Source organism: Ictidomys tridecemlineatus, chromosome 12, assembly GCF_052094955.1.
Source record: "Ictidomys tridecemlineatus isolate mIctTri1 chromosome 12, mIctTri1.hap1, whole genome shotgun sequence".
Taxonomy (NCBI): domain Eukaryota; kingdom Metazoa; phylum Chordata; class Mammalia; order Rodentia; family Sciuridae; genus Ictidomys; species Ictidomys tridecemlineatus.
Window position 1 is genome coordinate 17,871,527 of NC_135488.1, and position 11,822 is coordinate 17,883,348.

The following is an 11,822-nucleotide window of genomic DNA, read 5'->3' on the forward strand; positions in this document are numbered from 1 at the left end:
GGTGAGCTCATGTGGAATAGAGACAGTAACACAACAATATTGACACCCACAACCAAGAGTAAACAAAAGTTCAACACCCAGTTGGCACATCCAGTTTCAAAAATGAAACAAAATAGGGCCATAATCTTGCTTTTTGAAGGAACTTCTGAAGTCTCCCAGAGGATCCGTTCTTTCATAAACCTTTCCTGCCCACACTTCTTGTTACCCATAAATCTTACCCTCTACATGGCAAGGGGGCCTGAAGAGCTTGAAGATTTACTGGAGCAAATAACTTTGCAAAAACAATGTATTCCATAAACAATTCTGGTGGAAAGCATCTAGCCCCATACAATGGAGCTAATCTTCTGATCACACATTACCCATCTGGGGTATTAGCATGGACACCGCTTCCTTCCAGGTGGAGGCAAAAGCCACTTAGCCCGCATGTCCAAAAACAACAATGCTTGGCAGATTCTCTACTCATGTGAAGTTCAAAAGGCAGAAATTCAGAAGCATGGAGCAGCTCTTTCTCCCCTACTTTCTTTTCTTAAAGAATCAATGCAAATTTGAGGGCAGGGTGACATATTAATGCATATAGCTTTGTGGGCCATGATCCTGACTTCTACTTTAGCTCTATCACTGATGAGCCCTGTACTCTGAGGCAAGGGATTTAACTTCCCAGAAATATAATTTCCCATTGTTCAAAAAGATTGTGTTTAGATGCCTAAACCCACTGGTGCTTGGTAAGGTATAAAATCAAAATGTTGAGTGGTACTGTTAGCACAACAATGACAAGTGTTGTTGAGAATGTGGAGAAATTGGAAAATTTTTCCCCTGGGTAGTAATGTAGAAAGGTGAGTGCACTTGAAAACAGCATAAAGGTTCCTCAAAGAATTAATAACAGAACTACCATGTTGCCCATCAATGCTATTTCTGGGATATATGTTTGGAAGAACTGAAAAAAAAATTATACACCTGTGTATATAGCAACATTTTCCAAAATAGCCAAGGTATGAAAACAATATAAAATTCTATCTATAGACAAATAAGGAAAGAAAATATGGCATATACATACAATGAAATATTATGCAAACTTGGAAAGGAGGAAATACTGTCACATACCACAATTTATATGTACATAGAGTTCACTATGCTGAGATAAAGCCAGATGCAAAAAATACAAATATGTACTATGTACACATCTTTATTTATCTTAAGTAGTCAAATTTCTACAACAAAAAGAATTGTAGCATCCAGGGGCTGAAGAAGGCAAATGGAGAACTATTGAATAAATGTGGGTTTCAGTTTTGCAAAAGGAAGAAGATCTAGAGATCTGTTCCACTACAATGTGAATATAGTTAACACTACTGAACTGGTCACTTTAAAGATGGCTACATTGGGAAATTTGATGTGTTTTTTAACCAAAAATAAAAATAATAAAAATGTATTTTTTATGTTTCAGGTTGGCAAAATTTAAAATGCCTGGCTGCAGGGAAAGTTGGTTATATCAAAGAGAAATGGAAACATTCCTACTCTGTGAATAGCTATGAAATTCATGTGACTATTTTAAGGGGCAATTGATAATTAGATACACAAATTCTACAACCCAGCAATTTCTCTTTTCATTATTTATCCTAGGGCAGGTACAAAGATTTTCTTTGTTATAAAAACAAAAGTTGGAGACAATCTAAATGACCATTAATAGGGCAAAGGATAAAGAAAAATGGCAAATACTCACAAATTAATTAAGGAATCAGATCTATACCAATGTATATCTCAAAAACATATTATTGAGTAAAGAAAAGCAGGTTACATAATAACACAGACAGCATGCCACTCAAAAGAATGCAGAAGATAAAACATATGAATTTCTAGTGTACCAGTCTTGAGATGCTCCCAGTGATCCCTGATAATTATGCCTTTGTGGAGATCTTTCTACAGTGAATAAAGCTAAGCTGTATCTTACTCATTCCACAGAGACCTAATAGGGTTCTATGAAAGTGGCTTCCAAGGCTAAATATAAGAAATGCTGCTACCATGTTGCTCTCTGGTTTTTCCTATTGCTCATTTTGAAGGAAGTCAGCCACCACACTGTGAAGATGCTCAGGCAGGCTGGGCAGAGGCCTGGAAGATAAAGAACTGAGGGCTCCTGCCAACTGCCAGCCCAACTGGGAGCCACCTTAGAGGTGGATGCACAAGTGCAAGTGAAACCTTCAGATGACAGCAACCTTAGGAGAGAGCATGAATCAGAAATACCCACTTAAATCATTATTGAGTTCCTGAACCTAGAAACTGTGGTATATCAAAGGTACATTTTTTTTAGTACTTAGAGTTTGAGGGTGATTTGTTACACAGCAATAGGTAACCAATATATTTATGGTTACCACCTAAGGGTCTGTGCCTGCGGCCTGCTTTCCATTTGTACCAGTAAGTGTCAAAAATATGTTAAAGACACATTACTATCAAGCTGAACACTTCCTTCTTCAAGTACTCAGAAAAATGAATAGTTCTCCAAGTTAGATTTCTCTTTTGACATGAAGTCAACTTCACCAGTAGCAGCAGCCCATGCTTTGGACAATGCTGATCTGCTCTGTTATTGACTGAATTCCATGCCTTTAACATTCAGATGTTTAAGTCATGACCCAAATATCTCATAATTTGGAGACAGTGTCTTTAAAGAGATAATTTATTTAAAATGAGCTCATCAGGATTGGCCCAATACAAGTTATCAGTATAAGAAAAGATTAGGGGGCTGGTGTTATGGCTCAGTGGTAGAGCACTTGTCTCACACGTGCAAGACCCTGGGTTCAATCCTCAGCAACACATAAATAAATAAATAAATAGTAGATGAATAAATAAAAAAATAAAGTTTAAAAAGAAAACAAAAGATTAATACATAGGTACACTGCAAGGGAAAACTATGTGAACACAGGAAAGATGCTTAGAGCACCTGTAAGCAGGGTGAGAGGCCTCAGGAGAAACCAACACTGCTGACCCTTAGGTCTTAAACTTCTGGCTTCCAGAACAGTGAAAAAATAAATTTTTCCACCCAGTCTGTAGTCCTTTGTTTATGACAGCCCAGACAATGAATGCACAATCTAACACCCTTGCTTCATACCTGATGAACTTAGGTCCAGAAGTAGAAGTGACTTAGCTAAAAAAACAAAGAAAACAGAAAGCAGAAGCACAGAGAACCCATGTTTTTTTTTTTATCTCAAGTGTGGTTACTCCATTAGGTGAGCCCAAGGCCCCAAATGTGGAAAAGATATCTCAGGATACACTGTCAGCACCCATTTAGCTCCTCATTCGTTCCTATTCTTGATGACAAAAATTGTTCCAAATGTTGAAGCTGTTGGGTCCCCTATGGAGACATAATGTGGACTAACCTTGTTAAACACAGGTTCCCATAGAGAAAATAAAGGGGAAAAAGAATAGAAAGTCATGGAAGAAGCAGATAAGAAAAAACTGTTTTTCTTCTTTGCTGTCATGAATTATAGCAGCAGAAATGAGAGAAATAAGGAGAGAGAGTGGACACTAACTTCCAGTTGTATAGGTAAGTCTCCACAGGTTCTGAGATTTTCTGAACATAGCAAAACACCCGTGTGCAGAGTCCTGTGACAAATTCTGATTATATTTTGTGATTCTTGCAGCTTCCCTTCAGGTCTTCAGGTACAAAACTTCTTGCAGAAATAGCACTGTGTTTGCCCATTTGTCCAGTTGGAGGAGCCAGCCTCCACCTCCTCACTTTTTGGGAGAATGGCAATGCTGAAAGATGTCAAAAACATCTCACCACCTTTTTTTTCTGGCCTGGAGAGTGCAACTCCTGGTCTGGTCTGCATGGAATACTAATTAAATAATAATTGTGGACAACAGCCACTCTGGGCAAATAAGAAGGTGTATTTGGAGACTGGGGTGAGCAAGTACACACCTGGACTGTTTGATTAAGGCCATTTGTAGCTCCCAGGAGGCTGAACAGTGAGTTTGAAATGAGCAAATGCTCTTCAGTAAGAACCCAGACTCCCTTGCCTGACAAGTGTGCAGACAGGCCTCAGACCCCTCCTAGGCCTTGAATACTTGATCATCAGAATACTTGATGAGATGGGTATGAGTTCCAGGCTGAGGTTGAGGATTAGATTCAGCTGGGTGAACCCCTCCTCTCGCTGGTTCATCACTCTTTAGCCCCTTCTGGAAGAGTATCTCATCACCAGAAGCATGATCTTCCCAGAGAACACTTCCCTGTCAAGCACCTAGATGGTGAAGATGGTGAGGGAGCTGGGAGTGGGGCCATGGTTATGCAAATAAAGTGTGGCAAATAAAGTGTTTCTATTGTTGTTTTCTTTTGCCATGCTGAGATTTGTCCTCAGGCTTTTTGTTTGCTATGCAAGTACTCTACCACTGAACCTCACCCCCTTACCCTGAAAATATTGTTTTATTGGAATGCCATCAGGCATTCAGTTATTATATATTGCAGATTTGAGGCTATTACCACAGAAAAATTTTGGTTTACAAAGCCTAAAGTTTTCATGATGTGCTCCTCTGAAGATATATTTCCCTGATATAATGTTAATATCACCAAATATATTGGCAGGTTTGTGGAAGAGGGAACCCTATGTGCAATTCACCAGCAGCATTCAGGTTAATTTGAGAGTCAAATATTTTGAGTACTTATCAACTAGTAATGAAAATTAAAATTTAATTATGAATAAAATTTCTGTAACCAGGTAGAGTGCCAGTGTGGCAGGCAGCTTCTTTCTGCAACTTGGCAAGTTGTTAGAAGTATTAGAACAAAATGAACTTAAGATGTGTTAACAAACTAGAGCTTTAAATATGCTTTGTAGTTGAAATAATACATATTCTATAAATCTCACCTTATTTTCAAAAATGATTACATACTACATTATTTTACAGATATAAAAACTGAATTCTTAAAGAGTACTTAGACAATTTCTAAAAAAATTTGTAATAAATATTTTTTACATGTGTATATGTAATTTATCAGTTTAAATCTTTTTATACATGAATATATACAGACAAAATCAGAATATATGCAAAAGACCCTTCTTCATGTGTTTATTATATAAAATATACACATTTTGGTCTGGGGTTGTGCCTCAATGGTAGAGGGCTTACCTAGCATGAGTGAGGCACTGGGCTTTATTCACAGCACTGTGCATCAATAAAGAAAATAAAGGGTCATTGACAACTAAAAATGTATTAAAAAAGAAACTACACATTTTTATAGTATAGATATGATACATGTTCTTAACATGATAACCCCAAAGGTAATAATGAAAACCACCACAAATACTGGTCAGATATTCCTCCTCTAACAGAAAACAGAGCTTCCAGCTAATTCTAGCTCTGGAACAAGAAAATAAATGATGTGCTTGAAACATTTTATTTTGCAAGAAAGTCAAATATACTCCAGGATGAATTGGACGCATCAAAAAGATGTGTAATCAGCTTGAAATTGCAATTGCTGTCTACATCTGTCTGGGGTGAGAGAGTAACAAAATGATAAGCTTTTTCTTATTGCCCTCTTTTGGTTGGTTTTTCTATTTTTGGTTATGTAGAATCAATGAAAAAAAATCATCATTTGGCTATCCCAATAGTAGTAATTTGACACAAGGAGGAATCATCAATGAAATATTAATTCTAGTAGGTGAAATTTTAGGGACCAAGGATATATTTATAAACTTCCAAAGTATCTCCACACAAAATATTTATGAAATATAAAGTGTAAATAAATACTATGTTTACCATGGACCAACCTGGTAGATACTACTTAACCAAATAATTAGTCAAAAATAACCAGAGTTAAAATCAAGTGACACTGTATATCTCCATAGTGTCTTGTGCCTGTGTGATTGAGGCCCCATATATTTGCTTACATTTAAGTAGAGGTTGACTCTAGATCCTAGACAATGTGTCCAAAATTACTAGAGGCTGATCATAATTTTTGACCATGTCTTTCAGTGCTTCAGAATATGCTCTAGTGTAAGAACTAGGCATTGCATGCATGATGGTCTTCTTCTAATGGCATAACCTGAATCCACTCATTAGAAAACATCATGATTCTAAATTGAAGAAAAATCTACAGAATGACTACTGACATAAACCATTCAAAAATTAATAGGTGTCTTGAATAGCCCATAGATACTCAGGAACCATCCCAGATTAAAAAAAAAAATAGAAGAAAAAGACCACTGGACACAGTGAATAATTGATATTAAAATTTCCCCAAACTGGATTTATTTTTTTCAAAGACAATTGTTAAAATAACATCAAATTTTGAATAATATTTGTAGAGTGAATATTCATAATATAGTTTCCCTATTTTGATCATTGCACCATATTTATAGAAGATAACTTTTCATTTTTAGAAAATGTGAATATTTAGGAATAAAAAGACATTGTGTGCATTTTGCAAATGGCTCACAGATAGAAAACTCTTATGTACCTATACTCATCTAGAAATGGAAAAGAAGAGATAAAACCAGTTAACAAAATAGTAACATTTGGGTAATGTTTCTTAGGAATTCTTTTCACTACTGTTATAAATCTTCTATAAATCTGAAATTGTCAAAATAGAACATTTCTGAAAGAAAAATAAATTTTTAAAATATTAATAATTAACAGCATACTCATTAAAATAAACCATGAATTTATATAGGTTTAATAAATGAATAAATTTTATGGTGAATAATTAACAAAGGTATTTATAGTCTCAAACTATTTCCCCACAAAAAATAATTACAAAGTAAAATCCTGCAAATACCACCTTAATGACTAAGATTAACATCAGCAGTAATGATGATATTATAGGTCACATGATGTCATTCAAAGAGAAAATCACAGAATTTATTCTGTGATACTCTTGCCAAAAAACATGTAATCTAGTTCCAGTCATAAAAAAAACCATAGAATCTATCTTAAGCACATTTTATGAGTTTTCTCCCTGAAAAGTTTCAAGGTCATGAAAGTTAAGAAAAGACTAAAAAATATTTAAATCTTAAGGCATTTATAAAATACAACAATTAAGATAATTTTATGGCTCTGAACAAAATATTTTTATAAATTACAATATCAGGCTACTAGAAAAACATGAAAATAATCTGAGGATTAAGTGGTTGAAGGCATTATGATAAAATGTATGAGTATTGATTTGAGAAACAGCATTTGCTTAATGTTTTTTATCTTTTTCCTTTTTCTCTTTATAAAATCTTGGAAAATATTCATGAAGTTGTAGGTTCTACTATAAATTACTTTTGTCCACTGAAGCATTTTGAATTAAATTACTAATATATGCCATATTTCATGATATTATTATTATTTCCTACAAGTCAGAACATGCTAGATAACAAAATAACTTTTATAATGAAACTGATATGATTAACAAGTATACTGTTACTTGTTAATATTTGAAAAATTCATTCATAATGAATGAAGGTTGTATTGCCTTTATCTAGCATGTTCTGACTTGTAGAAAATACTAAAAATATCATGAATAATAGTATATGTTAGCAATTCAATTTAAAATGCTTCAGCAGACAAAATTACTTTATATTAGAACCTGTAAATTTACTATTATTTCCCAAGATTGTGTAAACAAAGAGAAATGGAAAAAAAACATTAAGCAAATATTGTTTTTTATTAGAAAAAATTCTTAAGTCAGTGCCTCAAATTAAAATTATAAAATATTATAGATTGTATGTTTGATGGCAGTATGATAATTTTAATACATTTATCCACTAGTGAATATAATAGTAACCAGTATACCAAAATAATGTTGCCTAATTCTCTGGATCCATATTCCATGATATATTTTTATAATACAAATAATCCATCATTAATGTGATATTTAGATCTATCAAATTAGTGTTGACAATTTGGTTGTTGAATTGAGCGTAAATGCTAGCATTTAGATAGTTTGAAAGCACGTCTTAGTAAAAACTGGGTTTGCAATTGCATTTCAAATTTTCTTATAGATGTAAATAATTTTCATATTTTGAATATTTCATCATATATATGATACACACATCCATTTCAATAAATTTTTATATCATACATTTCATAAACAATTTAAATATTATGTCAACAGTCTAAAAACAAAATATTAGCTTTCATATATTTTTTTCTTAAAATTTTTGTATATCCTTATGATGTTTCCAAAAGTACATCTTTTCTTGGCTTATTAGTAAATTTTAAGGCAGAAGCTCCCATGGTCAAGATTCAAATTCTGCAGCAAGTAAAGAGAAAAAGAATTATATTTTTGCCTCAAAGATTTTATAAGTATGAATCAGTGAAGAAGTTGAGAACTTTTCATTGTTTATAAGAATGAAAAAATAGATATGTAGGTCCACAATGTAAAATTGAAAAGCAATATACCCATATTTTCATACACAGTTATCATTATGACCAAGTATTAGAGCTTTGGGTTTTCCACTCTTTATGCATAAATTTGACAACCATATTCTAGGGTATTCTGGCAAGCACTGGAATGACAACATGGAGATGATAATGGACACCCCTCACCAGTCATATACCATAGCTTTAAAAGCAGGCAAGCAGGCAATTTTCATACAGAGTCATTGGTATTATGACAGGGATAATACTGGAACACTTAGAAGGGACTTCTGTCCCAAATTTGTGTCAGTGTTTTAGGTCCTTTAGTGAAAGTTATATGTGACTTAACATGTGAAGGAAAAGGAGAAATTGTGACAGAGAGGTAAGAGGTGCATGCAGACACCAAGATGAGAAATAACACTTATGGAATCACAGTGGAACAGTGTCACTAGAGTCTAGAGTAAAGTGACAGTAAGCAAGTGAGAAGAGACAGGCTTAATAACCTGACAAAAATCCAAGTGATTTGAGTATTTTAATTTTTGGCTAAGAAATTTCATACTTTTCTTGAGGGCAAAATGTAAACTAACGATGGAGTCAGGACAGGGTATTTTAAATGCATGACTGTTACTAGGTCAGTAACAGAGATGCATTTTGGCCAGAAACAACAGAAAATGGGTGATGCCATTTTTTTTTCCCACAAAAAAAAATCAGCCTATAGTCTGACATTTTCATAGTGGGAAAGAAGCATAAAAAAACGCAGTTTCAAACTTAAGATCTTTGATTTTGATTTTCAGACTTGGAAAAAAATACATAGCTCTTTAATTGTAATTGATTTCTTCCCAGAAGTTAATGACCAGCATTTTTTAAGCATTTGGCCCATTTTAGATGTGTACTTTATGAGAAATGTGTGAAAATACTTCCAACTCTTAATATAAATATCACCATGTAGAGTGTTCTTTGTATAAAAGCTGTTTTCTTACTAATTCTCCCCAGAGTCTAAAATAGATTACTAAACATGATAAGTATATGTTGTGATAAAAATAAGGTGACATCCAATTTCTTTACAATTTTGATGTGAAAAAAAATGATTTTGACTGACAGAATTCCCATTCCTGTCTTTCTCTTATTCTGTTCTATTTTTCAAGGAAATTATTTTAAACAAAATTTTTACTGGTGCATTTAATTATAAATAAAAGTGAAATTGATTATGCAGTATTCACCGACACACATAAAATAATTTATCACTCTTCCTCTCTAGTATTTTTTCTCCTTTTCTCTTTTGTAGTATTCTGCAGTGATTCAGGAGACATATCTTTGTATCTTGATAAAAGAGTGTTTTTTAAACTCTCTCATTAAGGCTAGCATAATATACAAAATTAATGTTCCACAAGAATATGTAGAAGTATTAGATTACTTTTTAAATAAACTAGCTTATGAATAAGTAAAAAAGAAACATAACTTTCTCCCAGAAATACTATGGAAAAAGACTTGCCCCCCCAAAATCTCCCTTTACATTGTGTCTACATTCACACACAATATATCATTCTTTTGTAAGTGGTAAATTATCTCATTTTTTCTGGTAGAAACTAATAAGAACAACTTATACTTGCATCATACATAACAAGTAAATTTCATGCTCTTTTTCTATATAGTCATCCAATTTCATGACTCTAAAGCACTTCAAATCTGATTCTCTCATTTTTTCAGAAAAGTATTCATGTAAGCTAAGAAACTGAAATATATATATATCAGCTATTAAATTACATTATAATTTATATAATGAAATTATTTCTGTCACACTATTTTATTTCAGTGTTGTTTTTTTAAAGCTTAGATTTGTTCTTCTGTGATTTTTTAAAATCAAATGGCAAATAAGAGAATAAGGCTGAGGCCACATTTCCACAGGTATGCACGACTTTACTGTGTGCTAAGAAGATCATCAAAACACCATAAAAGCAGGGCGTGATGACACATTCCTATAATTGCAGTGGCTTAAGAGGTAGAGACAGGAGGGTCTTGAGTTCAAAGCCAGCCTCAGAAATGGTGAGCCTCTAAGCAACTCAGTGAGACTCTTGAGTTTTGTATTTTATTTCTAAATAAAATACAAAATAGGCCTGAGTATGTGGCTCAATTGTTGAGTGCCCCTGAGTTCAATTCCTTTTACAAAAAAAAAAAAAAAGAAATAGCATGGAATCTCTAAATCAAGGTGCATTAAAATGGGTATTCAAACAACAATGACAGACAATGAAAGCAAGATGTTATCTTTAATTTGTTTATTTTCAAGCAGATATTTCATTGTTACAATATTACCCCTGAATAAAATTTTTTGAATATTATAGAAATATCTTCAAATGGATTCAAAATAGTTGAATATTTTTTCAGCTCTTAAAAATATAGCTCATCATTGCTGGAATAATATTTGACTTTTTCAAATAAAGTCTTAGTATAAAGAAAATCATCTGGTTGTACTGAAGGGCTCCTGTTACACAATGCAACCATAACCCTAACCCTAAAACTAACCCAACCCAACCCAGTTGGGGACAACACTCAGTATAGAATAGTGGAATGAATCTAATAATTTTTTTTTCTGGGTATGTATATGAACATACCACAGTAAATTTCATCTTCATGTGTATCCATAATGTATAATTTTAAAAAATTTAAAAACTACAAATATGTGTAAGATCAGTAGAGCAGAAGAAAGAGAACACAGGGATGAAGCAGGGGAGATAAAGTGGAAGTACTGGTCACTTAATTGGAGCACAATATATTTTATGCTTATGTCAAAATTAACCTCAATTTTATCTATATAAAAAAGCATTTTTTAAAATTTTTATGAAATAAAAGAATAATTTAAAAAGTTGTCATAAAAGTAAGTGGAGGGATTGTGGCTCAGTGGTAGAGTACTTGCCTACACGTGCTAGGCACTGGGTTCAATTCTCAGCACAATATAAAATAAATAAACAAAATAAAAACATTATGTCCATCTACAATTAAATAAAATATTTTTTAAAAAAAAGTAGGTGGAAATTCTAAGTAAGTGGGCACAACACTGAAAAAAATCAGAACAGAGGTAGTGCATGCAATTATGGGTTTGTAATTTTTTTAAAGCAGTGTACATATTTCTAGGGGGCTTCAAACTTGCAATTAAAGCAATGTAGGTGAAAGAGAGACAGAAATCAGAGATGTATGGTGTGGCAGGTAACAATGCTGCCTTCTTGAAAGATTCTCCTTGGAAGACTCTTGAGGAAGCCTTTAGGAATATTGGTATTTTAAAGATAAATATAGCAGATGATGTATACATTATTTTAGCTGACTACCAAAGCCATTTTATTGTGTTGGTTTCCTTAAATATATGCAACTAGAAAATCTTACTAAGACTAGAAAGATTCATATTTAGTGAACTAGTTCAAGGACTTAAAGAATATTTCTTGAAGATTTTTTCAAGCATTTTCATGCACATTCTATTTATTACCTAGGTAAATTAAGCATTTGGC